Below are 24689 nucleotides of genomic sequence, written 5' to 3' on the forward strand. Positions count from 1 at the left end.
CTTTCCTCTAATGGCTCATAAATTCAAAAAATAAAAAATGAAACAGGTGAGCCTGAAGGTCCATTATTGAAAAGTATCCCTTCCTTTAACTGCATCAAGTGTGGATTCATCTGTGCTAACAATGCTGTTAGAATGCACCAGGCTCATCCTGCATCTGTGCTAACAATGCTGTTAGAATGCACCAGGCTCATCCTGCATCTGTGCTAACAATGCTGTTAGAATGCACCAGGCTCATCCTGCATCTGTGCTAACAATGCTGTTAGAATGCACCAGGCTCATCCTGCATCTGTGCTAACAATGCTGTTAGAATGCACCAGGCTCATCCTGCATCTGTGCTAACAATGCTGTTAGAATGCACCAGGCTCATCCTGCATCTGTGCTAACAATGCTGTTAGAATGCACCAGGCTCATCCTGCATCTGTGCTAACAATGCTGTTAGAATGCACCAGGCTCATCCTGCATCTGTGCTAACAATGCTGTTAGAATGCACCAGGCTCATCCTGCACACTGCCCCGCAACCACTACGTTTCCTCTATTTACAGCACCCAGTTTTTCTTCTGACAAATGAGCCCTTGGCCTGCCTTTCCCAGCCAATTTCTGCATCCCACAACCCATGCTTTGGCCCCTAGAGTGGTGAGTCTAGCACAGAACGATCCAGGATGGAGAATGATTAGCGCAGGCCTATCCTGTGAAGATGCTCTGAGGAATCTGACCAGAGGTTCCCACCACTAGATGGCCAGAGCAGCTCTGGTCCCTGACCACTCCTGAGTTTTCACTGTCCCTCTGATTCTCTCAGCTTTAATTTTCTTTTTTCATGTAGTTTAGCCACAGTCTGATTGTGTTACTTGTAACCAAAGAGTTCTAATCCCGATCCACTTCTTCGCATCCATCTCTGTGTAGCAGAACCCTGATTCCTGTTCCACTTCCCTGGGTCACTCTGTGTTTGCAGCCCGTGTCCCCAGCCTCTCTCTGGCTCCACTCCCTGTGCACATCTGCGTATCTCTTCTGCAGTGTGTCTTATTCCAACCCTGCCGCAGTGACCAGCTGCTCTCAGGTTTGGAGCAGCTTCTGAACCTTCGTTGCTAGTGTGCCTCTTGTTTCATGGCCGTGTGCAATGCCTGCACACACCTGGGTGCTCACCAGGTGTGACCTAGAAGTGCTGGGAGACAGCACTCATGGAGCCACCCTTGAGCAGGCAGGCAGGCAGCTGAAGAATCAGTGTTTCTCCCCTCAGACTCCTCAGCAAACTGTTGTGAAATCCATTTAATTAGGCCTCAAAGAAGGTTCACTGGGACCTAGGAGGGAACTGTGATCATAGCAGCAGCCTTGTGCCCATGTCCCTGGTCCCGTCCCTTACCACTCAGTACCGCTCTCTGCATGCCTTCCTCTCCACCTCTGCTTTTGGGGAAACTGAGACTATAGCACTCACTTTGGTTTTATTTTTACTATGGAAGTTTTCAAATAGACACAATAACACGATGAAGCCTCCTGTGTCCATCACCCCAAGTCAACACTAACATGTGGCCAATCTGGTATCATCTTCAGCTTTCCTTTCCCTTCCCTTTCTCCTGCCACCTCCTCCACTGGGTTAGTTAGAAACAAGTCCTTCATACCATTATATTTCACCCTAAATTTTTCAGTCCACATCTCTGAAAAATTAAGCCCCTTTTTCTTAACACAATCTAACAACAACATCATACCTAACACTGTTAATAAGTTCCAAAATCAAATATTCATTAAATGCTAAAATGTCCTACTGGTCAATGTCTATGTATTTATATTTAATTGTTTTGCACCAGGATCCTAAAACATCCATAGTGCATGTGGCTGCTCTTTCTCACATCTCTTTTCATCTGTTGCATCCTCCCCTCTCCCCATTTCAGCTCCTGATATTTATTTATTGAGGAATCTGGGTCATTTGTCCTGTAGAGTTTCCTGCATTCTGGGTTTTGCAGAGTAAAATCCCCTGGTGTCATGTGACATGGTTTCTGTATTCCTTGTATTTCCTGCAGACAGGTTAGCAGGAAATCAGATCTGGAGGCCCGACCACACTCTGATGCGTGTGTGTGTGCGCGTGTATGAGGAATACGTCCTCCAGAGAATGGTGATCTCCTTGCAGTGTGTGGCTCAGTGTTATCTGGGGAGGTTCACCTCCACCAAGGTCCACTTTCAGGGAAGGAATCACAGAGTGGGATATACCCCGAGGCTAACAAAGCTGAAGCCTCAGGGCCGGTGACTTGTGAGGGCTGGAGCTACTGGGAGCCATAGAATGTCCTGACTGGGGAGGGAAACATATTCATGATAGCAAGTCCCAAGGAATCTTAGAAGAAAGAGCCTAAACTCCAAGGACTACCATAATGTATTGTGACTTATTTTCCAATTTTAAATTAACATTTATTTTTAAGCCTATTTTTCTTTTTAAAGAAGGCTCCAAAAGTTGTATTATGAGTTTTAGGTCCCACAAAACCTGGATTTGCCCCTGCAGAAGAGGGGAGGTAGTGGACACTGTGTTGCCTATGTTAAGGGGAGAGTATGTGTTTGTGTGAGAGTGTGTGAATGTGTGTATAGGTGTGTGTGAAATAATGTGTGTGTGAATGTGTGTATAGGTCTGTATGTGACAATAACTGCAAATGAGTGTGTAGGTGTGTTTGTGTGTGAGAGTGAGTGTGTGAATGTGTGCATAGGCGTGTGTGAGAAAGTGTGGGAATGTGTGTATAGGTGTGGGTGAATGTATGTACAGGGGTGTGTGTGGATGTGTATAGGTGTGAGTGTGTACGTGTGTGAATGCATATATAAGTGTGTAGGTGTGTGGATGTGTGTATATGTGCGTGTGAATGTGTGTACAGGTGTGTGTGTGAATGTGTGTATACGTGTGTGTGAGTGTGCAAGTTGTGTGAGTGGGTGAATGGGTGTGTGGGCCTGTGTGTGTGGTATTAAGAGCAAATGAGTGTACAGGTGTGTTTATGTGTGTGAGAGTATGTGAATGTGTGCATAGGTGTGTGTGTGAGAAAGAGTGTGGGAATGTGTGTATAGGTGTGTGTGAATATATGTATAAGGATGTGTGTGTGTGGATGTGTACAGGTGTGTGCATGTAAATGTGTGAATATATCTATAGGGATGTGTGTGTGAATGTGTGTATATGTGCATGTGAATGTGTGTACAAGTGTGTGTATGTGCATAGTTGTGTGTGTGTATGTGTGTATATGTGCACGTGTGTGTGAATGTGTGTATAGGTGTGTGTGTGTGTATGCATGTTTGAGTGAGGGTGTGTGTGAGAGAGGGTGTGCGCATGTGTGTGTGTACGTGTGTGAGAGAGAGTGTGTGAGTGAGAGTGAGGAAGGCACTGAAGACCTGGGATCAGGAAGCAGAGTTTGGATGCCAACGATGCCAACTGGGTCTGGGGAAGGTGGGCACTGGGCGGATGCTGTCCCGGAATAGGACTCGGGGTTCTAGTCCCAGGGCTAGGTTGAGCTTGACTGTGGCCTGTGTGTGCTTGGTTCCTTCTTCCGTGGTCTCCACTTGATGCCCAGGCTGGCCCTGCTGACCTAGCTGTGGGCTTTCAGAAGACAGACCCAGGCTCAGGAAGGACAGAGGCTGAGTCTAGCCCACCTAGGTAGAAAGAAATGGGTCTAACACAGACACCTAAATTCCCAGGTTTCTCGTCCACCTTAGAGAGCCCACCAACTCATGCAGCCTGCAGCCCCTCCACTGTCAGAGTGAGGCAGAGGAGAGGGCAAGAGAAGAGAGGAGACAAGCAGGTGCCGGCTCACCCCGTCTCTTCTCAGCAGGGCAGAGCAATATTATTAACAGGATTTCCTCTCTCAAAGGACTTTCGATCACATCCCTCATGACTGCCGAAGTCCGCAGTTAATCGAGGCTTAAAACCTTGTAGGTTTTAAGTGAGGTTGTGTGAAATACCAACGTGTATCCACCAGCACGGGTGTCATTTGCTTTTGAATATATCAGTGTGCACGCACACATCTTCAGAAATAGCCTTTTCATTAACTGCAGTGTGTAGTTTGGTAATTTAGAATAAATTGGCTTCCAGTGTATTGGCATGTTTTGGCAGGAAATTTGAAGTCGTGGGGGAAGTCTCTGCTACATGGTATGACATTCATTACTCAGAACTCATTTTTAATGGTTCTTCAGAGGGGTCTGTCTGTGTCAGAAACCTGGCTCTAAATAAACATCGGCTTCAGGGGCTTCAGGGGAGAGCAAGACCGTCCTTTCCTATGCACCCAGTGGCTGCTAAGGAGTGAAGGAGAAAGTGTGGAAACCGGGTTGAGTGTGGCTTCCTTCATTCTTTCTCACCACCTCTCCAACCCAATGTGCATGGAAGACGCATATGCGCAAGGCTTTGAAGTGCAAGGATGAAGGATACAGAGATCAGTTAGACATGGGTCTTTTTCTGAGGGAGTTTGCATGTAATTCAAATCAATTCCACAGCTATTAATAAGCATGTCTTTTGTGTTAGACTCAGAAGAAACAAATGGTAAACTTAGCCTGGGTTCTCAAAGCTTCTTGTGCAGCAGAAGAGGCAGACGGGAAGCTGGAATTAAGAGAGAGTCAGCTGAGTGAAATTCATTCATTCATTCATTCATTCATTCATCAAATACATGCCTATCACATTCCAGAGGCTGTGGTGGGGGTACAGGTGCTTAAGAAACAGATCTCTTCATTTAATCTCCACAGGAGTGGGGAGCAGGGGTGACTGGGGAAGCTTCCTGCAAGTTCCTTGTCCTGCAGAAAATTCTGCTCAACCTCTGGACTCCAGCCAAGCTGGGATTTTAGCCCTTGGAAATTATCCTGCTCTTTTCTTTATCCCTGCATGTGCTCCCTGTAGGGGGGGTGGGGCTCTTTTCACACCATCGTATCTGACCTACTTGTAGGTCTTTGCTTCCAACTCACCTCCTATGAGAAAACCTAACAGGACTCAACCACCAAGGTTTGTCCAGCGTCATCCATGAGTCATATCATTTGTGCGTCTCCTCTGTAGTGCCCATTGCCTTGGCAGACAGCTGTCCAGAGTTTCTTTGCAGACGTCCAGCCTCAGCGGGAAGGGAACTGTGTCTGTCTTGTGTGCTGCTGTATTCCGCTGACAGCAAGGGCCTGAAACACAGGAGGCCACCAACACATACCTGTGATAGGAAAGAATGAATAAGGGAATGGAAGCATGAAGGAATGAATGAAAGCATGCATGGTGTCATGGTACCCTTAGGGTTCCGGTGTAAGTCTGCCATTTTTTCTTTGCAATAAATGGAAATGGGGGGCAATGTAGATTAATTATTAAGTTGGCTGATGCAGCAGAACATGTGAGTTGACTTATAAAACAGGCATCCCTGCCCCCTTTTTTGACGCCATCCACTATAGAGACTTGAAGATGGAGTATTTATTTTCTTACCTCTCTACCTTAAAGTCTGACCACGTGACAAAGTTCTGGCAAGTAAGAAGTAAGAATAATGCTGCCATGAACTTCCAGGAGAGTTTTTTCCTCCTTTAATAAAAATGAGCAGACATATTGTTGGCACTGTCCTCTTTCCCTGAATGTCGATACAATGGGTGGAATTCTGGCAGCCACCTTGTGATTGTGTTCAGCAGACATCAGAAAAGTCCATGGACGGGAAGGTGATGGCAGCGTATGAAGGCTGAATAAACCTGGTGTTTGATGGCATCCATGAGAAAGTGAATTTAAAGTGACAGCCACTTCTTGACAGCTTACTATGTGGAAAAACATAGCCTTGTTTGTTTTAGCCATTATTTCTTGAGACTTCTGTTACTCACTGCTGAACATGTTTCCAACCAATACTGCTAATTGGGGGAGGCCCCTGGCATTTTATGTTTTAATTCTGAACCACGTTGTAGGTTAATTCAGTACTCGGGTGCTGGGCAGAGATGGATCACTGTGAAGAAGCAGAGAAGACCTTTAGTCCTGTAATCCATGGTACACCTCCTGTGGACAGAGCGACCTCCCTCCAGCAAGCCTAGGAAGGTTACGGTGTTACTGTAATTGCTGTAATTGATGACTTGTCCTCGGACTTCACCGCTGTTCCCTTTTATAACCCTTCTTAGAAAAGCCTACAGCTTTTATTAGGCTGCAGCAAAACACAGATAACCTTGATGAAGCTTCTCTAGCTGGATCCTGGACATTTTGCATGTCTGTGCATGGTGGGAGAGGCAGCCACTTCCCTTCACTGCCGGCGAGCTGCACCATAAGAAACTCACCTTAATGCCTCAAACTTTTCAAACTCATGGGGCTGTGCCAAGCCCCCTCCCTACTGCGCATCCAAGGATCCCAGCCCTGTGTTCTCTGGGATGCCCCGGCTCCTGTTGAAGGACCCCTGCCTGCATCCTCACACTCGCTGTAGAGCTACTCAAGGCACCGTTTGCACAGGCTCCAGGCTCTGACTTTCACTTTGTGCAAAGTGCATGTTTTTGCTGAAAATGTCCCATAATCCCCAGGTATGAATGGTGATACTGGCTCCCACAGAAGCCCCTAGAAGCTACAGTCCTGTTTATTCATTTCTACCTTCAGCAAATATTTAGTGAGCCTGGCTACAGGGCCAGGCGTGGTGCTACATGCCCTGCACAACAGGGAGGAAACTGTAGCTTTCGCCCTCATGGAACTGTGATGGGGGAGATGGATGTTTATCACAAATTCACACGAGTCAGTGTAGAACTGTTAACTAAAACAAACGCCACAGGGAGGGGGTTTTGAGGGCCCATAAAAAGGGGGTATACTAGTCAGAAAGGTCAGGTACAGAAAGGTCTCTGAGGAGGGGGCATTGAAGCTGAGATTTCACTCAGGTTTCCTGGCTTCAGTGCTTCAGTGCTTTTGGCATGAGGCTGAATCGTTCTCTGTAGTGGGGAGGCGGGTGGAGGGAAGGGGCTGTGTCCTGAGCACTGTAGGGTGTTGAGCAGCAATTCCTGGCCTCTACCCACCACAGGCCAGTCACAATCTCTTTGTTTTAATAACCAAAAAGGTCTCCAGAGGTTGTAAAATGTCTCTTGGGGGCAAACTTGCCCTTGGTGGAGGGCCACTGGTCTGAAAGGTTCCCTAGTTGTTAATCAGGTGAAGTGGGTGTGGAGGTAGGAGGTTGTCCCAGGCCAAGTGGTATTTAGGTGCGGCTACTTCATGGAGGAGGACCCAGCCACGAGAGCTGGGCAGAAGGGCAGCCTGGAGGTGTGAGCAGGTATGCACTGGCAGGCAAGCAGAGCTTCACAAGCAAGCAGAGGTTTTGGGATTCTCCTGAGGGCAGTGGGAAGGAAGACAGTGGTGGGCTGTAAGCAGTGCCCTATAAGATGTTCCAGTATCGCCTCCCTATACCCTTTGCTGTGCCCTTAGAGCTGTCACTATACACATAGCTCAGAGTGTCATGAGTTCCAACTCAGTCCCACTGAGTATCAGCCCATCCCAAACCCCACCAGGCCCAAGTGCTGAAAATCTCCCAGAGCCCCTCCTCACAAACACGTGGCCCATTGTACGCTCCACTTTCCCTGCTCTCTGTCAAACGCAACCTCAGAATCAAAGCTAAGTTGCTCAGGACTGACACTCCATCCACACTGAGCAAAGGCTTCAGTCCTGTTCACAACCTCAAGCCCTGTGGCCTTCAGTGAGTCACTGTCCTTGTTTCTGGACTGGGGGCCTCTTCCCCAGCAAACGCCACATTGATGGAGACTGCGAGCTAACATGGGGAAAGCCATGGAACTTGATGAACACGGGTTCTTCTACCCTGGTCAGCGCTGAGCAAAGCACTGGCCTATTATTAAGAAGGGAAAAGTCTTTCATGGTGACATTGACAGCTTGGTCCTGACACAGACAGTGCTGGAGCTGAAGAGGTCAGAGTAACAGCAGTGATCGGTGATCCCAGCCGTGAGTAGGAAATATGCTGGCATCTTTCCGGTGCAGTGGGGTGTTTTTAAGGCAAGAAGTCAGCCCAGTTGCCTGATGCTTCCTGTAGGACTAGAAAAGAGTTAGCGTGGAAATTATAAGTCCAGGTTTCAGAACTGCTGATTGTGCTTTCTGTAATTATTTCCTTAAAAGTTTTGTTGCTAGCATGAGATATTCTTTGGCAAACATAAGCCTTTCTCAATTGTCCTCAATTGGGGAAACAGGAGAGGCTTATTTTGCCTAAGATCCAGCCAGCAATAAAAAAATAAAGCACATCTCTCTGGTAGGGTGAATGGTGGCTGCTATTCACCCTGAAGTAAAACCCTGAAGGAGAAGCAGACATATAGGGCTCCTCTCTGCTTGTGTGTTTTTGTATCAGTTTTTACCTGTGATGAAAGTAGCTGCTTCCTCACCATAGCCATGACTCGCCATAAGGTACCTGTAGGCTCCAGCCTCCAGTGATCCCCAATTCCTGATATTCACACTCTTCTGTAATTTCCTTCCACATGGTACCAGGGTTGGTCTGCAACACCAAAAGAACACAGAAGTGCTTCCTCATTGCTGACATTGGGTTATGAAAGACATGGTGGTTTCTAGCTTGGTCTTTATTTCTCCTTCATGAGTCGTTCCTTCTAGGGAGGCCCTGTCGGGAGCAGCCCCACGGAGGGGCCCAAGGGTGAAAAAACGAGGACTTCAGGCGACAGCCATGAGTATGATCCCAAATGCAGAGCTTCCATCCCTAGTCCAATCTTCAGATGACGGCAGCCTTGGCTCACATCTACAGTGCAAACTCATCAGAGATCCTGAGCCTGAAATACCCGACTAAGCTGCTTCATGATTCCTGATCCACAGAAGCTGCAAAAGGATAAATATTTGTTATTTTAAGCCAATACGTTTTAAAATAACTTGTTACTCAGCAATAGACAGTAAATTCAGTGTTCGTGTGCATTCAGTGAATGGCAAAATCCAGAGAAATATATGGAGGCACCTAGACCACATGGAAAGAACAAATCTGGATTTTTCATTCATGTGTCCGTCTATTTGTCTGAGCACATTGGTACCATTAGAAAGTTTTTCAAAGGTAAAACCCAGTTTTATTTTTTCCTAATTAACTTTAAAGCATCCCAAGGAAGTGATCACAGTCTTGGTGATATGTTCTGAGAATATTTGAGGGACGGATTGTATGTGGAGTCAGTGAATGACAAGTAATATCATTAACTTGAAATATCCAAAACATCACTTGCCAAGGTCAATGTCATGCAATTTTTCCTGTGTGTTTTCCTTTAGGACTTTTATGGTTTCAGGTGTTACATTTAGGTCTTTAGTCCATCTTGAGTTGATTTTTGTGCATGTTGGAAGGTAAGGGACCAATTTTTTTTTTCTTTTCCTTTTTTTGGCATGTGGATATATAGTTTTCTCAAGGTCATTTATTGGAGAGACCATCCTTTCCTCATTATGATTCTTTGGTGCTTTGTGGAAAACTAGTTGACCATGTATAGTTGGGCTTATTTCTGGGCTATCTGTTTTGTTCCATTTGTCTATGAATCTGTTTTTATGCCAGTACCTTAGTGTTTTGATTACCATAGTGTTTTGATTACCATAGTTTTGTGGTATAATTTGTCATAAGAGATGTAATGTCTCCAGCTTTTCTTTTAAATCTTTTTTCTCAAGCTTGCTTTGGCTATTCAGTGTCTTCTGTGGTTCCATATGAATTTTAGAGTTTTTTTTTCTTTTTCCGTAAATAAAATTTTGATAAGGATTGCATTAAATCTGTACATTGCTTTGGGTAGTATGGACATTTTAACTATATGAATTCTTCCAATCCATTAACACTGGACATCTGTTTATTTATTTGTGTTTTCTTCAATTTCTTTTATTGATGTTTTATAGTTTTCAGTGTACAAATATTTCATTTCCTTGGTTAAATTTATTTCTAAGTATTGTATGCTTTCTGATGTTATCATAAATGGGATTATTTTCTCAATCTTCTTTTCAGATAGGTCATTATTAACATAAAAACTGCAATTGATTTTTGTATGTTGATTTTGTATCCTGCAACATTACTGAATTCATTTCTTATTTCTAACAGGGGTGTGTGTGTGTGTGTGCACACACATGCGTACACACACGTGTGTGGGTGTGGGTGGTCTTTAGGGTTTTCTACATATAGAATGAAGTCATCTGCAAATAAAGATAATTTTACTTCTTCCTTTCCAATTTAGTTTCCTTTTATTTATTTTTCTTGTCTGTCTGTTCTTGCTAGCACTTCCAGTACTAACAAAAACAAAAATAAACAGATGGGACTATATCAAACTTAAAAGCTTCTTCACAACAAAGGAAACAATCAACAAAATCAAAGGCAGGTTACAGATTGTGAGAAAATATTTGTGAGCCATATATCTGATGAAGAGTTGCTATCAAAATTGTATAAGGAAATGCTACAACTTAATACCAAAAAAACCCAAAACCTCATTAAAAATGAGCAACAGACCTATATAGACATTTCTCCAAAGGAGACACACAAGTGGCCTACAGGCTTACAAAAAGGTGCTCAACATCAGAGAAATATCAGAAAACATCAGAGACATGCAAATCAAAACTACAATAAGATATCACCTCACAACTGTTCGAATGCCTATTATCAAAAAGACAAGAAATGATGAGTGTTGCTGATGGTCTGGAGAAAAGGAACCACCACCCACTGTTGGTGGGAATGTATATTGATGCAGACATCATGGAAAACAATATGGCGTTTCCTCAAAAAATTAAAACTAGAACTAAATACCTTATGGTCCAACAATCCCTCTTCGAGATATGCATCCAAAGGCAATGAAATCAGCATCATATGAAGGTATCTGTGCTCCCATGCTCATGGCGGCATCACAGACAATAGCCAAGATATGAAAACAACCTAAGTAAATGGATAAAGAAATTGCTCTGTGTGTGTGTGTGTGTGTGTGTGTGTGTGTGTATAATGGAATACTATCCAGCCTTAGAAAAGAAGATCTTGCCATTTGTGATAACATACGTGAAACTGTAGGACATTATGCCAACTGAAATAAGCCAGGCACAAAAAGAAAAATATTGCAGGAACCTCAATGATAAGCAGAGTCTAAAAAAAGTCAAATACATAGAAACAGAAAGTAAAATGACGGTTACCAGGGGTGGGATGAGGGGAAAATGGGAAGATGTAGGTCATGGGTACAAAGTTGCAGTCATATATGATGAGTAAGTCTGGATATCTAATGTCCAGCATGACTATTGCAGTTAATAATATCGTGTTGTACTGAAAATTTGCTAAGAGAATAGATTTTAGATGCTCTTTCCTGTCTCTTAAACACACACAAGTAACTATAGGAGGTGATGGCTTTGTTAATTTGCTTGGCCATGGTAATAATTTCATTATATGTATAGTAACATATATATAGTGAGATATGGTAAACACCATGGTGTTTACCATAAATATATGCAATAAAAAAAGAAATTTCTACCATGAAAAGCATTTCATATGGAACATTCACAGCACTGAAAAAGTAGTTGAAATTAAAACAAAAAATTGCTTTTAAAAAATATTTTACTTGTGCTTCTATTTTCAAAGAACACTTGTGTGAAGTGAACAAATCGTGTCCTTCTGTGCAACCTTTTCCCCACTCCCATGATCTTTAGGCCTTTGTGATGAGGAATCTGAGATGGGAATTGATTCACATTCTTACAGGTTGACCTGGCTTCGTATTTTTATTCCAAAGAGTTAAATAAAGGTCAATTGGATCCCTTTTTTCTTAGACAAAAATTTGCCCCATTGATTATATGAAAGATTAATATAAAGAAAAGTATGGAGAATAATGTCAAAAAGACCCATGGATCTGAGACCACAACTTAGCAAATATTACATTTTTTTCATTTTCCTTCAGATATTTTTAAAGAAATAGAATGGTACAGAGAAAAAATAATGCTTTATGGAAAACATCTCGGACCTGTGTCCATTCTACTTTCCACATCTCAAATTTGGTGATATCCTTTGATTCATGTTTTTACATTTCTACTAAACATGCATGTGACCAGTAATGATACATAGTATTATTATGTGTTTTTAAAAAATTGTAATTTGATCATGTTTCATATACCCTTTCAAAACATGTTACTTTTTTTTTTTTTTTTTTTTTTTTTTTTTTGAGACAGAGTCTCGCTCTGTCCCCCGGCTGGAGTGCAGTGGTGCGATCTCGGCTCACTGCAAGCTCCGCCTCCCGGGTTCCTGCCATTCTCCTGCCTCAGCCTCCCAAGTAGCTGGGACTACAGGCACCCGCCACCGCGCCCGGCTAATTTTTTTTTGTATTTTTTGTAGAGATGGGGTTTCACCGTGGTCTCGATCTCCTGACCTTGTGATCCGCCCGCCTCGGCCTCCCAAAGTGCTGGGATTACAGGCGTGAGCCACCGCGCCCGGCAACATGTTACTTTCATTCACCACTATACCATTATGTTTTTGAGATTAATTTAGATGTATTTAGCTCTAATTTATTCATTTTATTTGCTGCATATTATTCCATCAATGGCCAAACTATATATGTGTGTTTGTGTGTACACGCTAGTGAAGACTAAAATAGTTCTAATTTTTCTTTATCCTTAAAATGCTGCCCTGACACAGTAACGTGTGGCTCTTACACATTACTTGTGTTTTGAAGGAAAGGGTGTGGACTCTTTTCATAGCAGCAATCATAAACCTCAACGTGCATTCCCCTTCAATGAAGTTCATTTCCGAGGTTGCCATTGAAGACATGGTGTTTCTTTGTATCACAGGCCCAGCAGGTAAAGCAAGGAACAGGTCAAAACCAGGAGCTCCCGGTAGATGACACTCTGAGTTTTCCATTTTCTAGAAACTATTTTGTTGACTACTTTAAAAGTTATCCAAAACACAATAAAGCCTACCCAAAAAAGAGGGAGACACTGTTTCTAGAAGTGGAAGAAAGTAAAAATCTCTCCAGGTGAACTCGAGGCTCACTCACCTTCTCCAAATGCTGGGATCTCTTGAAGCTTCCCATTGCCGTGGGCTCCCTCACTCCCTGTGCCACTCCCAGGGTGACATTTGAGTATAAAACCAATAATAAGGTAAGAGGTGGCTGGAAAGGGCCGGGTGCAGTGGCTCATGCCTGTAATCCCAGCAGTTTGGGAGGCCGAGGCTGGTGGATCACGAGGTCAGGAGACCGAGACCATCCTAGCTAACACGGTGAAACCCCATCTCTACTAAAAATACAAAAAAATTAGCCAGGCGTGGTGGTGGCGCCTGTAGTCCCACCTACTCAGGAGGCTGAGGCAGGAGAATGGCGTGAACCCAGGAGGCAGAGTTTGCAGTGAGCCGAGATGGTGCCACTGCACTCCTGCCTGGGCGACAGAGCAAGACTCTGTCTCAAAAACAAACAAACAAACAAAAGAGGTGGCTGGAAAGAAGTTTGGTGATCAGAGTCCTGCAGTCTCCAGCCACAATTCATTTCTTTAATTACACTGAAAATCATTTGCTCTGCATGGAAACAGTTCTGAGTGGCAGGGTGTGCAGAGAGCCCGTGGGATTTAATGAATTATGTAGCATGCATTTTCTTTCACCAGAATTAGTGTTTATTGACCTGTTTCCTAAATAAAAAATAACATTTTCAGAATATTGGGGAAAAAAATACCTGGCAAAACTATCTTTATCATTGAGAATGACTTCTCACTTTTGTCAAGATGCTGAAAATTGTTACAAAGATGATGCACTGACTTTTAGTAAATTATTTTTTAACTTACCTTATCCAAAATATGAATGTTCTAGTGTGCGAGCTGCAGGGATTTGATGGCTCTGAACTGAAGCCAAGGAGCGAAAACAATGGACAGCCATTGCCAGCCTCTGCAGGCCTTACGGATGAAGTTGCCAAGTCCCTGGGAGGAACTGGGAGAAAGAGGCCCCCAGAAGGAGGCGCTGTGAGGTTCTGAGCCATGTGGTCATTAGGAGATGACCAATTCGGTGTGACTGGAAAATGCCAAACACATGGTATAGACCTGTGATGTGAAAAGGGGTACAGAATTTAATCCTTGGTCAAATCCACACACAATGAAAACTCTTTCTATAATACAAATTAATTTCTAAACTCTACATTTTTTTTTTTTTAGACAGAGTCTTGCTCTGTTGCCAGGCTGGAGTGCAGTGGCACAATCCCAGCTCACAGCAACCTCTGCTTTCCGGGTTCAAGCAATTCCCCTGCTTCAGCCTCCCAAGTAGCTAGGATTACAGGCACGTACCACCATACCCAGCTAATTTTTTTATTTTAGTAGAGACAGGGGTTTCACCATGTTGGCCAGGGTGGTCTCAATCTCCTGACCTCATAATCCACCCGCCTTGGCCTCCCAAAGTGCTGGGACTACAGGCATGAGCCACTGCGCCTGGCCTAACTCTACATTTTTTAACCGAAATTTTAAGACTCTGGGCCAGCCAACAAGAGGTGAGGATCTTTACCCTGTTGTCAGGAGTCTTGCTGCCTCCTGGGGCCCCGTGAGGCTTCAATGTGTGACATATACAAGAAGAAACTGGAAGAGATCAGTGTTCTTACTGCCCCTCAGGGAGAGCTTTCATATGGAAAGACAGCTCTCTCTCCTGACTTACATGTTGTTAACATTTCTTAATATTTTCTGATGAAATTGTAGGCTTTTTGGTACTAACAGTCTGAATATTAGTAAGGAAAGCAAGTTTTTAAGAGAGGAACTGTTGAGCTGGTTCTTAGTTCTCATCAATACTGCAAACTCCACTAGGAAACAGTGAGTCTGTCCAGTTCTGTTTTTCACAAAGAGGCCCTTCCCATCCTGTCCTTCCTAAATGTGTAGCCAGCAGGGCCATCTTCACAGAAACCTGGCAGATCTCTCTCGAGTTGCCACAGCTTTTTGACCCCATCTTCCTGCCCGACTGATACATGGACTTTCAATCCTAGAGACCAGAAAGGCGCTGTCCAAAGGCCATGCCCCAGCATCAGGTGTGGGAGGTTCTCCTGGTCCTATTGGAGGAGATGGGCCCAGGAGGACAGTGAAATCTGTGCACATTGCCAGGTGTGCTCAGATCTTCAGTAGCTTGATCACTGCACCAGGATGTGTCATTTCAGAAACTGATTTCTAGGTCCAAAACAAACAGTGAGTGGGTACCAAAGCACAGCCATGTCTCACTGGGAGACAGGGAACACTGAGGCAGAAGATCCTATTTGCTCAACTCAGCACTCATGTGCAACACGATGGCACAAGTTGTGGGGCCATGAGATGTGAGCCATGAAGATGTGAGCCACAGCTGAGACGTGAGCCATGAAGACCGAACACGCCATGTGGATGGTTGCCCTTCTCTGAGGTCTGCACAGCATCTCAGCTTGCTACACTTGGGACTGTGAGCAATAAGAATCTTGCTTCACTAATCAAAAGTCTTCAGCCAGCTGGGCTTCATTTATCTTATGTAAGGAGTCTGGAGGGAGGCAGCGAGTATGGTCCCAGGACTCGGCAGTGTCCAGCTGGATCACCAGTGCTTCTGGTGGCCTTTCCATCAAGGGGACGCCCTGTCACCATGGCATGGCGTCTGCCCCTGGAACCTGAGAAGGGGAGGAAGGACCGTGCTGGCCCCTTTATCAGGAAAGAAGTGAGATGTGCCAGGGCAGAATTCCTTTGACACTTCCTGCTGGAATGAGGCCATGTAGGGCTGTGGCTGCCTGAGGGCCTTGGAAAGCCAGAATCGACCTTTCCTGCATGAAGGCAGAGCCAGACCTGCTGGGTGGTTAGGGAGCTGTTTGAGAAGGAGAAGGAGGAAGGCAAAAGCACATTCACCCTTTTTACTGGCTCCTACATGCGGCCTCCTGAGCCCTGAGCCACCTTCCACTGAGCAGAGTGTCCTCACAGCATTTGGTCTGCATCTGGCACAAAACAGAGCTGGCTGCTAGAGCTTCAGGTGGGAGGGAACAGGAGAGAAGGGGACCTAGCAAGAGGCCAGAGACATGGGTGTGGGATGAACACACACCGTACACGCTCATGCTTCCTGCCTGTATTTGGATGCCAAACCTCAAATTTCTCCTCGCTGTGCACACTGAGCATAGCTGGGCATGGCCACGGTGAGCTGCAGTCATGGCCAATGAACTGCTATGCTTCCAATTTCATACCCAAATTTATAGGTCCTGGGAGATGCACCCAAAATGTGTGTCATGTCTTCATTTCGTCCTAGGATTCCATCAACCTCTTCTTCTGATAATGCTCAGGTCAATACAATCCCATTAGCACAGAGATCTTGTATTAAGCTTGACAGTTTACAAATTGCTTGGGTTTTCATTTTCAATATCATCGGGTTGCTAGGGTCCTGAGCTACACCAATCCAGGCTAGAGAGACTTTGAATAATGTGGATGTGATGGTTTTGAATTGCTTCTTCTTCCTCATTAAACGAGATGATAAACTAGCTGGCAGTGCTCAGGAAATCTCAGAAAACCTTGAAACTGGAGCCCGGTGGTGGCTGCACCTCCAGGTGGAGGCTCAGTCTTGCCTCTGTGCTGCCAAAATGCAGAATCGGAGACCTGGTTTTATGCAAATGCAGCTCTCACCTTTGCTGAAAATGACAGACAGCACTGAAAACCTAGCCCTTTGAAAAATGAGACCCTAACATGGTGGTCCAAAAAGTCCCTACACTACTGAAGCCTGAGCCATTGTCATTTGCACATGGAGAAGTCGGGGTTGAGAAACCTGCTCCTCAGCTGCAGCCTGGCCTCCAGCACTAATGAGCTGTGAGACAGCCAAAAAGACACTTAACCTCTCTGAGCCCTAGTTACTCCAAGTGTGAAATGAAGGGATTAGGGGGTGGCCGAAGACCTTTCCAGCAATAAACATCCATGATTCAGGTTCGGTTCCCAGCTGGTCTCAGAGGGAGAAGACAAGCCGGAGAAGGCCTTCCCTGTATACAGACGAAGCGTGAAATATGAAATCATCACACAGAGAAAGGACTGCGATTACTTCAAGAAGAAAGCTCCAGCCTGGTGTCTGTGAGGCTTCCATGCCTTTTTAGCACCGGATAATTTTTCCTTTTAACCAGGAGCCCAGGGGCTTCAGGCTCAGAGGCTTCTTCAAGTAGCCTCATGGAGCTGGGATTTCATCATAGGAATAGCTCTTGTCCACTGGATTTAGTTTTACATTTACTTTCTCCTCATGGCAAAGGGATACTAACTGCTTTGCCACTTATGGTAATGGTATACAATCTCTTTTTGACACTACTTATTTTAGAATATGAACGTGATTTGCTTAAAGAAAGCACAAATTAAATAAGTGGTTGAATTTGGTGAGTTGTCTTTATTTTCTTTCTTTCCCGTTTTAAAAAAATGTGAACAGAAATGCAAAATGTATGGAGAGGTCCTCCCTTTTCATCATGGATACAATTCATTTGGAAATTCAGTCACTTCCTCTACCTAGAGCCTGGAGTGACAAAGAAGTCAACAGGGGAAAGACTGAATGAGGGAGAGGAGGGGCTGACACAGAGTGAGAAATAAATAGTATCATGTGTAAGGAATTTAGTAGCTGAAGAATAAGGCTCAAAATCAGAGAGAATAAAGGACCATATAAAGGGAATGGTCCAAAGAGTAGAATGATGGAAAATTGAACAATAAAAGTAAATGGACAGGCAGGGAAAGGTTCCTGAGGAAGGAGGATCTGGAGAAATATCTAGAGTGGATACTGGGTGTGCTCACGCTTCTAAAGATGCACCCAAGCTGTGCTCCTGTCTTTGAATTTAGCAACACACCCCACACCCCATAGTTGTCACGAGAGAGTGCGGGGGCGGCCTTTACACTATGGGAGGATGCATTGGATTCAAGCTAGGAAGAGTGGTTTGACTGTGGTAAGGCCTCCTTCTTCCCTTCTGTCAAATATTATTTTAAAAATATGTTGTTCTACTTACACTAAGCAGCCATCTGCTCACCGGAGAACCCCCAGTCTTGAGACAGTCACACAGGCAGCCCAGGGCTTGAGGAAGAGCGGCGTGGGAGAGGAGGTGGGAGCCCTCACTGTGGGGTCCCCAGGGGCCTCCCCCATCTCAGGATGCGTTCACCAGCCCTGCAGACTCCAAAGGCAAATTATTTGGATAGGTTGTCTGTTCTCTTTCTCGTCGTCTCCTGTGGTTTGGGAACAGAAGAAGGAATGTGTGGGAGAGCTTGCAAATGGGAAAGGACTGTAATGCGTCGACCACTGCAGTACTTTTCCCTTTAGGGAAATCTCCTTTGGCACCGATGCTGGGTAAAACAACCAAGCAGAGGCCTCGGGAGAAAACTACATGCCCAAGAAATAAATCATGGCTTTGCTGCTTTCACACTGATCACACTGCTTCCTTCAGTCCCTGTAGTACCCCCAGGACCCTTGTAGTGGAGTTTCTGTCCCGCTCACAACCATCCCATCTACAAGGAATTCCTTCCTGTTCCAAACACAGGCCTGCCACTTGCAATCATGGGAGGATGGTATCAGCCCTCCCATTAGCAATTGCTGACTGGACCAGGGTGGATGACTGACTCTCACTCGTCCAATCAGGTTGGACTTAGCTTCTGCAAGGGGCTTAACCTGAAAGTAATTTTACCTACTAGGCCAGAGGCTGCCATGTTGGCTGAGCCGTCTCCAGTTACATGGAAAGAGAACATAGAGAAAGGAGGAGAAGGAGACAGGAGATGAACACTGACACAGAGAAATAGAAACACCCATGGAGACATCCAGAGAAATGGAGGTAGGTGTGCACCCCCTGACACACTCAAACCACAAAGAGACAGAGATAAGCACTCAGACTCACAGCAAGGGACAGAGAGATGAAGAGACAGAGACAGAGACATGGAGCAGGACCTCCAGCAAAATTGATCAGAAACCGTGGGACCTTCTTGTCAGCAGAACATCTCTCTTGCTCCCACCCTGCCCTTGTCCAGGGCACACCCTGTCCTTGGCTTTGGTAAGATTCTCCTTCATGGTTTCAATAAATAAACCCTTCTATTTCTTCAACTACTTTGAACATGTTTCTTTTACTTTTGTCCAAAAAATCTTTGGCTCTGTCAATAGGGCCATCCATGGGGGTGGCAGAGGTGCCTCTGAATTAGCTCACCCTGCCATTCCCTTGCAGAGAGGCCTGGACACCTCCCTTGAGTCTGTTCCCAGAGCATGTTAGAATCCCAGGTTCAGAGGACGCCTTGCATGGCCTTGCTCCAGCCTCCACGCTCCCAAAGCTTTGGCCTGATAGAGGTGAGTCTCACGGCTGCAGCATTTACATCTTTGCAGTCCCTGCCGGAGAGTTTGGCCACTTAGTTCTTACAACAGGAGAGAGCTGAGAAGTGTCCAGAAAAGTTGCCCAGTTTTTCTCTAGCGAGATCCAAACCTGATCAAGTAGTAAGTCAGGGTTAAAATGTCCCTTTAAAATGAACGAATGTGTTGCGAAGTTGAAGCCAAATACGCAATGTTGACACTCTGCATTAACTGACAAGACTCACTCCACCCGTCTCAGCCCTGTCTTTGCTGGCTTGGCTTGTGGGTCATCTCCTGTCCTAGCAATTTCTTGGAAGGTAATGGATTCCACTGACTCCTCCCTCCCAGACCAGTGTACTTCCGGATTCGCCTCGCAAGTCCTCCATCTCAGTAAAAGACACACCATCCACCAGCTGCTTCAGCCAAAAGCCTCTCCCCCCGACTGCACATATCCCACCCACTGACATGTCCTGGCAGCTCCATCTTCAGATTTTTCACACAGGCATCCACCTCTGCCCATCTCCTCACTTGTGGCCCAGATTCCAATTTGTTTCTTTCCAGTTCAGGCTACACATTGTTTCTCGATAGATCATTTAAAAACATAAACCCCCTGCTTAATTAAAATACTACAATGGTTCCATGTAGCACTGGGACCAAAACCCAAACTCCTCAGCGTAGCCCATCCATATGCAAGACTGGGCCATGCCCCCTCTGTCCCGCCTGCTGCACTCTGGCCAATACAGGTATTCCTTCAGTTCTCAGACACACTAAACATATCCCGGATCAGGCTTCTGGACTCATCTACTGCCATTAATTGGAACACTCTGCCCTCTACACTTTACCTGGGTTTGTCCTGCTCACTCAGGCACTGCCCAAATGCCACCTCCTCTAAGAAGCCCTCCTTGACTACTCCAGTTAAAGAAGCTCCCCATCACCTCTGCCATTCTGTGTAACACCCTGTCTTATTGCCTTTAATACACTTAATTGACCTGAAATGATCTCATTTAAATATGGATTCACATTGTCTTTGTTCCTCACCCAAATGGATGGTCCAGAACTCACCCCGGTATCGTGGCACTGTGACTGACATGGACGATCTGCTCAACACGTATTTGTTGAATAAACAACTCCCAACCCCCTTTAGTTTTATATCCTGAGATAACCACCATCCTCCAGCCAGGTTTTAATCTCTGACGGGGGGATGAGTTCAGTTCTGTTTCTCCAACTTCTTCTAGACGTCAGGCGCCCTTGCTTGTATCAAATGCTTTTGAATATCTTTGTCTCTGAATTGTATTTACATGAAAAATCTTCAGCCTAACTTTTAACTCCCCCACCATGTGTGTGAGTTGCGGGTGTGGCTTACTCCTGATTTCTGGGCCCCCCCGCACTGCAGGGATGGTTGGACGTGACCCAGACAGAATACCACATTATTGTGGTTGGTTGGTTCTGCAGGGTTCTGCAGTGATGCAGGCCTTGGCCAGTCTGATCCCAGTGAATGGCAGGAATTTAGGAGCATTACTAGAAGAGACTTGCTCTTGCCTGCTGGGCTAAAACTGACTGTCAGTGGAAGGAGACTGGAGTTATCTCATGGAATTATGTGGGAAGGCCCTGATATGGCCAAGGGCCACACTGTGAAAAGAACTGCTGCGGCTGGGGGTAAAGTGGAATTGTAACCCCATGAAGTTAAAGTTGCCCCTGAAGCCAGCTCTTCCACTGACATTTCAGATATTGACCCAAACAATTACTTTTTATTGAAGCCATTTTGGATGGGGTCCGTTTCACCAGAAAGGTATTTTATTATTACACCGCATGCCACACTCACATTTTCTTTTCTGCAGAAATGGTACAGCTCATCAATAGGTGTTCAAAGGAATTTGCAACCTAGAAGACCCAAAGGCACTTTCTGACCCTAGGGTTCTATATGTGTAGATATTAGGGCCAGAAGCAGGGTAATAGAAGGTGAATTGAAGTCACCAACTGTCAGCGTGGGTTATTCATAATGTTCCACCAGTGTGAAATGTGCACAGTAGAAGTAGAGAAGAAAATGAACAAGCATGCCCGTGAGAATGCACAGAGACCAATTCTTATACTTCACCAGCTGAACACTTAAATTTCCCCAAACAAAAGTAAACATGGAATGAGACGTAGGAGAAAGTGTGGCTTCCTTCCATCAAGAGTTCTTAAGTCCCCCCAGAGTCCCAGTTATTCATTCAATCATTCATTCAGCAAACACATATTGATGGCTGGCATATGCCTTGGCACCACAAAAGCAGTTAGGAAAAGGCACAAGGTCCCTGCCCTTGTAGAGTTTTGATTCTAGTGGCTGAAGACACACAGGAAGAGGCTACAACATATCTCCACAAATTAATTTCAGACAATGAGAAATGGTATGGATAAGGAAAAAAAAGCAGGAAAATAGACTTTCTCAGTGTCATGGTTTGTCTTTAATAGAAGGTTAGAAAGACTGCTCTGAGAAAGGAGGATGTGAGCCGAGACATGTGAGACTAGGTATCATCAGGCATAGAAGGAATTGGACAAAGAGTGTCCCATGAGTCTGAATGGGATGGGGGATTGAGCTTGGTGTATGCGAGGGACAGAGAAAGGCCAGAGCTCTTATTTTCAACTGCATGGTGAACTAGATACAGTGAACATCTTTCTGAATAGTGCTGAATTACATGCTTTTTAAAATTTTAAATTATGGCCGGGCGTGGTGGCTCACGCCTGTAATCCCAGCACTTTGGGAGGCCAAGGCGGGCGAATCATGAGGTCAGGAGATCGAGACCATCCTGGTTAACATGGTGAAACCCCGTCTCTACTAAAAATACAAAAAATTAGCTGGGCGTGGTGGCGGGCGCCTGTAGTCCCAGCTACTCGGGAGGCTGAGACAGGAGAATGGCCTGAACCCAGGAGGCGGAGCTTGCAGTGAGCTGAGCTCGCGCCACTGCACTCCCGCCTGGGCAATAGAGCAAGACTCTGTCTCAAAAAAAAAGAAAAAAAATTTAAATTATATATTCTTTGGTTTGCAAATAAAGCAAAAACAATAAAAAGCAACAGAAAAACAACTGATAAGTACAAACTTCAGTGGAAATGGAAATCAAGGGAGTGGAACAGAGCATCACTAAAGCCATTTCCCTCGAGGGCATTGGCATATCTGGTGACGGTGGCTAGGAGTTCAGTTTCTGTGGCTTCACAGGGCAAATGGTCAATGGGGTAGGAATCAAGGAGCAGGACTCTCCCCCGCAAAGAAAGGCGATGGAAGACTCCTGCATATGGCATCAGCTAACGGGCTGCACACTCAAAATCAGGATACACTTTCACTAAGCGTAAGCGTGTCCCTACCCTCCTCCAGCTGACTTCTCCCCACTATTGCTACTCTCCCCTGCAGGAGGATAATTTACTTAGGGCAGAGTGCAGGAAACATATCTCTCCTGATAACATATTATCATAAGCCAGACTTCAAGCAGATTTGTAGCCCAATTTCACACTCTTTGTCACTCAAAGTAACCTCAAACTGATAATTTAATGTCAAATAGTGCAGGGTGGTGCTGACTGTGGTGCCACAGGAGCATGCCCAAGTCCTGTTCAAAGGAATCGTCATTAAATTAAAGCTCAGATAATAATGAAAAGATGCAGTTCCAAAAATATTAAAACTTGTAATGAAACATCACAAATGGGAATAGAGAAAACGAACTATGAATGGAAGATGGAAGAAATAATAGGAGATTCACGCTGACATGGTTTGGCTCTGCGTCCCCATCCAAATCTCATGTTGAATTGTAAATCTCGTTGTTGGGGGAGGGACCTGGTGGAAGGTGATTGGATCATGGGGGCAGATTTTCCCCTTGCTGTTCTTGTGATAGAGAGCGAGTTCTCAAGAGATCTGATGCTTAAAAAATGGCACTTCCCCCTTTACTCTCTGTCTCTCTCCCGTCACCATGTGAGGAAGGTTCTTTCTTGCTTCCCCTTCACCCACCCTCCATGATTGTAAGTTTTCTGAGGCCTCCCTAACCATGCTTCCTGTACAGGCTGCAGAACTGTGAGTCAATTCCTGTACAGGCTGCAGAACTGTGAGTCAATCATTTTCTTTATAAACTGCCCTTTCTCAGGTAGTTCCTTATAGCAATGTGAGAATTGACATGCCCACGGGAATTCTGATATCAGAATTATCAGATTCAGAATACAAAATAAATCTGTTTAATATGTTTAAAGAAATAGAAGTTTGAAAATATGGGTAAGGTGTAAAGCAAGCAAGCATTTCAAAATGGTCACACGAAAAAGAAATAAATAGAACTTCTAGAAACACATACACACACACATGCATGCACACAGTGCATATTTTTTAAATAACAAATTGGATGAAATAGGGTAAATAAAGGTGAAGGGAAAATTACTGAAGTGGAAGATAATTCTGAGTGTATTAAGCAGAATGCAACCCAAAAATACTAATGGATGGCAAATATGAAAGAGGGTGGAAGGAGAAAAGGAAAGACTGAGAATGTCCAACTATGCTAAAGATGGGAAGGAAAGAGAAAGGGTAAGAGGCAGTATTTTGAAAGGTATGATCAAAATTCTCCAGAACAAGTAAAATCAATCCTAAGCAGATTGAGGAGGGCAAAGTATGTTTTCAGAAGGAAGGAAAAGTAAATCTATTTTCACATAGGCAAACTGAGAGAGATTATAATTCAGACCGAAGTAAAGTGATCCCAGGTGGATGACCTGAAATGGAAAAAAAAAATAACAAAGAGAAGATCTCAATAACAAAGTGCAAATATAAACAAACTTTGATGAAGTGAAACATTAAAAAATGAGTTGTGAAGGGTTTTTCAGCCCTACCCTTTTTCTTCTCCCCTTCTGGGACTTTGATAATGTGATATTAGATGTATTGTTGCTATAGTCCTACAGGTTCGGGAGGCCCTGTTCATTTTTTTCCCAGTCTGTTTTTTTTTTTTTTTTTTTTTTGAGACGGAGTCTCGCTCTGTCGCCCAGGCTGGAGTGCAGTGGCGCGATCTCGGCTCACTGCAAGCTCCGCCTCCCGGGTTCCTGCCATTCTCCTGCCTCAGCCTCCCGAGTAGCTGGGACTACAGGCGCCCACAACCGCGCCCGGCTAATTTTTTGTATTTTTTTAGTAGAGACGGGGTTTCACCGTGGTCTCGATCTCCTGACCTTGTGATCCACCCGCCTCGGCCTCCCAAAGTGCTGGGATTACAGGCGTGAGCCACCGCGCCCGGCCCTCCCAGTCTGTTTTATTTCTGTTGTTCATCGTGGATAATTTCGATCTTCCTGTTTACTTATTACAGTCGTGTTGCTCAGCGATGGGGATTCGTTCTCAGAAACGCATCCTGAGGCAATTGTGTCATGATGTGAATATCACAGAATGCAGTTAGACAAACCAAGATGGCGCAGTCTACTACACACCTGGCTACGTGGTAGAGCCTCTTACTCCCAGACTACAAGGAGCAAGAGGCTGTACAGCATGTGACTGTATTGAATACTGTAGGTGATTATAACACAATGGTGATTAATTGTGTCTCTAAACATATCTGAACCTAGAAAGGGTAC

The 24689-nt window shown here is 44.8% G+C and overlaps 1 long non-coding RNA gene across 6 annotated transcripts in view; it reads left to right on the plus strand.

Annotated features, from left to right (window-relative positions):
* LOC105470553 (uncharacterized) overlaps positions 1 to 24689 on the plus strand; it is a 63055-nt gene that overhangs the window by 27370 nt on the left and 10996 nt on the right. For 3 of the 6 annotated variants that reach the window (XR_011614290.1, XR_011614295.1, XR_011614293.1), the window contains exons 4-5: positions 18491 to 18627; positions 19012 to 19130. The exons of 1 other annotated variant lie outside the window; for it this stretch is intronic. This is a non-coding gene — a long non-coding RNA (uncharacterized lncRNA). Of the gene's footprint in view, positions 1 to 8524; positions 8910 to 18490; positions 18628 to 19011; positions 19131 to 24689 lie in introns of those variants that run through there. 2 more of the 6 variants (XR_980589.2, XR_011614291.1) reach the window with 2 other exon arrangements.

The sequence above is a fragment of the Macaca nemestrina genome, chromosome 15 (genome assembly GCF_043159975.1).
Source record: "Macaca nemestrina isolate mMacNem1 chromosome 15, mMacNem.hap1, whole genome shotgun sequence".
In the NCBI taxonomy this organism is placed as follows: Eukaryota; Metazoa; Chordata; class Mammalia; order Primates; family Cercopithecidae; genus Macaca; species Macaca nemestrina.